The 6,323-nt window shown below is 45.2% G+C and overlaps 1 long non-coding RNA gene across 1 annotated transcript in view; it reads left to right on the top strand.

The window, feature by feature from the left end:
• Positions 1 to 5,407, top strand: part of LOC111967381 (uncharacterized) — a 79,948-nt gene extending 74,541 nt beyond the window's left edge. Inside the window, exon 3 of the long non-coding RNA XR_002877756.2 lies at positions 5,245 to 5,407. This is a non-coding gene — a long non-coding RNA (uncharacterized lncRNA). The remainder of the gene's footprint in view (positions 1 to 5,244) is intronic.
• Positions 5,408 to 6,323: the final 916 nt, after the last annotated feature.

The raw sequence follows: 6,323 nt of genomic DNA on the forward strand, positions 1-6,323 counted from the left end.
CTCGCTCACTCTCATCTCACTATCTCTTGTCTCACCCTCTCTTGTCTCACTCTCTCTTGTCTCACTCTCTCTTCCTTTGTCTCTCTTGTCTCACTCACTCTTGTCTCTGTCTCTCTTGTCTCACTCACTATTGTCTCACTATTTATTGTCTCACTCTCTCGTGTCTCACTCACTCTTGTCTCTGCCACTATTGTCTTACTCTCTCTTGTCTCACTCTCTCTCTCTGTCTATCTTGTCTCACTCACTCTTGTCTATGTCTATCTTGCCTCACTCGCTCTTGTCTCACTATTTTTTGTCTCACGCTCTCGTCTCACTCTCTCTTGTCTCACTCTCTTGTCTCACCCTCTCTTGTCTCACTCTCTTGCTTTGTCTCACTCACTCTTGTATCTGTCTCTCTTGTCTCACGCACTTTTGTCTCACTCACTATTGTCTCACTCTCTCTTGTCTCACTCTCTCTTGTCTCTCTTGTCTCACTCTCTCTTGATTTGTCTCACTCACTATTTTCTCGGTCTCTCTTGTCTCACTCACGCTTGTCTCACTCTCTCTTGTCTCACTCTCTCTGCACCCCCCCCGTCCCCGTCTGTGTATGTTCCCTCATATGGTACCTCCCTCCATCCACACAGCCAATTACAGCCCTCATATTCACTTTGAGCTCTAGCTATCAAATACGTGTTAGTCTCAGTCTGTCTACCTCTCTACCTGTCCTGTCTATGCATGATTAAGGAGATGAAGGACTGATTCATCCTCTGTTCAGACTGGGATGACAGATGGATGGAGGGAGAGAGAGAGACTTTTTATTTGTATTTATTTATTTTTAAATTAATGTCACAGTGCAGTTAACACAAAACKACCACTAACAGGTCCCGAGATTATCATCTTAAAGGCCAAAAACTGTTTTGAACAAATAGCTAATGCAACAATGCTGTAAGGAGGAGATGGGTCAGTAAGAGGAGATGCATATTTACAATGATTTGCCACGGATATAAAGCACTCCGCACGTCATTGTCGTTAATAGTTGGAGAAATGACGGAAGCAATAGCAGTGAAGTCCTTTAATGCAATACTTTGAGAAGTTAAATTAGAAGGTGATGAAATACAAACTTTGCGAGGCGGAAATGATCTACAGTGGCAGTACAGGTGCAATGCTGAAAGAGAGGCACCGTGAGACCTAACCCGTTTTTGGCAGCAGTGCAATAAGGGATCGAGTGAGAAAATCACAGCGCTAATTACAGAAATGATCACAGTTTATATGCAACCATTGTCAGTGGTAAAGGATGTCGGCTTCACTGCCCTGATGTCATAGCTAGAACCAGGCTACAAGATGCCATGTTGAAAAACCGGGACGGCCCTGATGGAGACATTGTAGAATGATTGCTCTGCAAATACAAATTGTGAGCTCTCAAACAACATACGTGGTGTTAACAACCATTTTTTAACATCTATGAACATGCTGTCATACATCACTGCAACGAACCATCACATTGTTGACAAATGGGACATGAAGTCCCATGTACTGAGAACATGGAGGAAAGGCACACAGACAACATAAAACGGCATTAATAGCATCGTTGCTGAGTGGTTGTGGGACAGCAGTAAGGTGAGCTGTCTAGTAACTAGCCAGGACTGTGGTAGATTGAGCTGCACTGCCCCCTAGCGGTCATAGGTGACCATATCTGAATTTGGAATTCACGTCATTTGATATGCTTTAAACGTTTAAATGAGAAAAAATGGCAGTTTAAACAAATATTTTGTTTTACATTTGTCACATCCCTGCTCCCCCACCTCTCCGCTGCTCTCCACCTCTCCGCTGCTCTCCACCTCTCAGCTGCTCTCCACCTCTCCGCTGCTCTCCCACCTCTACGCTACTCTCCACCACTCTCCGCTGCTCTCCACCTCTCACTCTCGCTGCTCCACTCTACCACCTCTCGCGCTCCCTCTCCGCTGCTCTCTCTCACCTCTCCGCTGCTCCCTCACCATCTCCGCTGCTCTCCCACCTCTCCACCTCTCCGCTGCTCTCGCAGCTGCTCTCTCCCACCTCTCCGCTGTCTCCCCACTGCACTCCCACCTCTCCGCTACTCTCCAACCTCGCCGCTGCTCTCCCACCTCTCCGCTGCTCTCCCTCCTCTCCGCTGCTCTCCCACCTCTCCGCTGCTCTCCCACCTCTCCGCTGCCCTCCACCCTCGCCGTCTGCTCTCATCTCCTCGCTGCTCTCCATCTCTCCGCTGCTCTCCTCCTCTCTGCTGCTGAAATGTACAACCTTACTGATACGTTGGCCCTCATCCCATCAGGTTACTCAGGACATAAATATTTCATGCTTTCTTCTCTCTTCTTTCTTTTTTGCCGCTGTTTTACATTATTTTATTATTTTTTGAGAATGGGGGGGGTTGTGGGAGGCTGTCTCTGTTCAATGTGGAGAGAGGAGTAGGAAATGCTGTTAGGGTAGATAGAGAGGGTTAGAAACAGCCATCAGTCTGTGTTCTTTCCACAGCTCTGTGTATACTAGCTACATATCGCTTCCACTAGCCTACGTTACAAATGCTGTCTTCTCCTCTCTGTCTCCCCTCATACCCAAGGCCTCCAGCTTGTTTGTCTCTCTTTCTCTCTCTGTCCTCACCCTCCCTCTATATCCCTCTCTCTTCTACCTCCCCATCCCTCTCTCTGATCTAATTGTAGTTCTTTGGCCCAAGCTGAAGGTGACATTGGGGGGCAGTCCATCACTGCTAACAGTTGGCCAAGACCTACTGGTAGATAGATGGCCAAGACCTACTGTAGATAGATGGCCAAGACCTACTGTAGATAGATGGCCAAGACCTACTGTAGATAGATGGCCAAAGACCTACTGTAGATAGATGGCCAAGACCTACTGTAGATAGATGGCCAAGACCTACTGTAGATAGATGGCCAAGACCTACTGTAGATAGATGGCCAAGACCTAATGTAGATTAGATGGCCAAGACCTACTGTAGATAGATGGCCAAGACCTGCTGTAGAAGAATGCCAAGACCGTCTGTAGATAGATGGCCAAGACCTGCTGTAGATAAGATGGCCAAGACCTGCTGTAATAGATGGCCGCAAGACCTACTCTAGATAGATGGCCAAGACCTGCTGTAGATAGATGGCCATAGACCTGCTGTAGATAGATGGCCAAGACCTGCTGTAGATAGATGGCCAAGACCTACTGTAGATAGATGGCCAAGACCTACTGTAGATAGATGGCCAAGACCTACTCTAGATAGATGGCCAAGACCTACTGTAGATAGATGGCTATGACCTACTGTAGATAGATGGATAGATTGTCTTGAACTGCTTAACCTGCACCTGCTAACCCCTGTCACCACCATTGTTATCAGTGTCACGTCAGCCTTTGTATCCCCTCAGACTTTTGGCTTTAGATAACATTTTATTATTAGTGTGATTTAATTAGCAAAACAATATTCTAAAAAGGGTAAGAATTGGCTTCTCAAAGCCACATCTGTGGTTGAGTAATATGTGGAACGTTCTATTAAAGCAGCATAACCACCACCCACCTGAGAAAACCTTACTACWCTCTCGGAGCGACTCGTCCTCTGCTTGGCTTTTCAGCAGCCTCTGCACTGTGCCGCAGCGGCTAATCTTGTTTTTATATGCCGTGGCACGGACCTTGCTCCTGACAGAAGGAACGGGAGTCTTCAGCATAGCAGGGCTGTGTGTTTCTGTCTGATCTAGAGCGTTACTTTCTCTCCACACCCACCTCTTTTTAACAGCCTCTTTTTACGTTTAAAAACTCTGGTCCTCTGAAGGGAAATTTGGAAGCAGCTCAGTTGGAGGTGTGATATCCTCCACAGCAGCAGCACGACTCAGGAGGGAGATTTGGGCGTCTTTCAAGATTGTGACTGAAGCAGGAATACAAGAGGGACTTTACTATAATGTATAGCCTAGTTCTCACTGTTGATTGTTTTGTATGGAGAGATTTCTCCATGGTATTCCACAGGGAATGCTATATGGAATGATGTTGAGCTTTCCTTCATGGAATACCATGAGGAATTCTATACGGAACCATGGAATGATATCAGACCCCCCCCCCCCCCCATCAAGCTACTCTAATCAGAAATCAATAACTCATTAAATTCATTCCGTGTTAGATATCTACTCATGTAATGTGAAGTGTCATGCTTTGTGATGTACTGTAATAAACCTTTGATAATTTTCTCCCTTTAACACCTTTTGGATTGCATTATGAACGATATCGGCAAAATGCATGCGATAAGTGATTGGNGTTAGATATCTACTCATGTAATGTGAAGTGTCATGCTTTGTGGTGTACTGTAATAAACCTTTGATAATTYTCTCCCTTTAACACCTTTTGGATTGCATTATGAACGATATCGGCAAAATGCATGCGATAAGTGATTGGCATGGTCAGTGTGGATTCGTTTCCGGTTTATCGTCCCAGCTCTACCTGAGTACTTTGAGTACAGCAGTCAGTGGTCAATAATACACTTCTCTAGTAGTTCTTTCTCTATGAGAAATGAGAATGGTTTTATGTAGGTGATTATTTAGCTTTTCTCACCTTTTTCAAACTTTTTTTATGTGAATGTTTGAAACTGGGACTGTATCCTCAGAGATCAGAGCATGGTCTATAACAGCCAATAAGACACTGGTGTAATTTGATTGGGTTAATTAGCTTGCACATCCAACACAGATGCAGTGTGATAGGACGGTGTGCTATTCAGAGATATAAGTTCCCATTGGTTTCTGTCTGTCCCTATCCGCTGGCTTCATTTCTTTTGGGTTACGGTTTGTCTGCTTGTTTCTCTCCCCTCCCCTCTGATCCCATGTGTGTTTGAGGGGCATAGGAGGTGAGTTTCCCCGAGGGTCGTGGCTTCACTYTACATGCAGCCACAGAGCCCTGCCCGAACAGACTGGCTCAGCAGCTCGCCTCCAGTTTTTTTTCTCGCTCGCTCTGTTTCTCGCTCTCTCTTTCTCTCTCTCCGTCTATCGATTGTGTGTGTGAGGGCCAAGGGTGGGGTGGGGTGGTGTGTGTGTGTGTGTGTGTAGGGTTTTTTGGCAGCTCTAATAGCGTGCGTAGGTGAATGCAAGGACTGCTTTTAAAATGAACTTTCAGAGGAGCACCGGCACTGTATCCTACACCTCTCCCACACACGTAAACAAACAACAAATATGGCATGAGTGTGAGTTATGAAAAGGGAATGTTCTTTGCCCTCTTGTTTGATTTTTTTTATATTTCTTTCTTGTTTCATTCTAGGTCATAACCACAAACCATCCAGGAGAATGTTGCTATTGGGATGACCTTTGTGACCTCACCATTGCCCGCCCCCGTAAAGATCAACCACTAATCAGGAACCCTGAGGGATGTGGTTGGCTGAATCCAGTGATGGACAGGTGACCAGCCAGCCATCTAGCTGCCCTCTCCTATGTGGTCACCCACTGCTTCAAAACATCAGCCGGAAAAACATTTAGAACGAGACACATGTACTCGAAGGTCCCATCGCAAACCCTACGTCCATTTTATTAGGGGGTGTCTGCTAATTGCCTATAATTTCCACCTGTTGTCTATTCCATTGCACAACAGCATCGTGAATGTATTGTCAATCAGTTGTGCTTCCTAAGTGGACAGTTTGATTTCACAGAAGTGTGATTGACTTGGAGTTACATTGTGTTGTTTAAGTGTTCCCTTTATTTTTTTGAGCAGTGTATTTTATATTTGAGATTCTTCAAATAGCCACCCTTTTGCCTTGATGACAGCTTTACACACTCTTTGGCATTTCTCTCAACCAGCTTCATGAGGTAGTCACCTGGAATACATTTCAAATATCAGGTGTGCCTTGTTAAAAGTTAATTTGTGGAATTTCTTTCCTTCTTAATGCGTTTGAGCCAATCAGTTTGTGTTGTGACAAGGTAGGGGGGGGGGGGGTTAACAGAAGATAGACGTATTTTGTAAAAGTCTTATTATGGAATGAACAGCTCAAATAAGCAAACAGGAACGTCAGTCCATCATTACTTTAAGACATGAAGGTCAGCAATATGGAACATTTCAAGAACTTTGTAAGTTTCTTCAGTGCAGTCGCAAAAACCGTCAAGCGCTATGATATACTGGCTCTCGTGAGGACCACCACAGGACTGGAAGACCAGGTTACCTCTGCTGCAGAGGATAAGTTCATTAGAGTTCAAGTAACAGACACATCTCAACATCAACTGTTCAGAGACTGTGAATCAGGCCTTCGTGGTCGAATTTCTGCAAAGAACCACTACCAAAGGACACTAATAACAAGAAGAGACTTGCTTGGGCCAAGAAACAAGCAATGGACATTAGACAGGTGGAAA

The sequence above is a fragment of the Salvelinus sp. IW2-2015 genome, linkage group LG8 (genome assembly GCF_002910315.2).
Source record: "Salvelinus sp. IW2-2015 linkage group LG8, ASM291031v2, whole genome shotgun sequence".
In the NCBI taxonomy this organism is placed as follows: Eukaryota; Metazoa; Chordata; class Actinopteri; order Salmoniformes; family Salmonidae; genus Salvelinus; species Salvelinus sp. IW2-2015.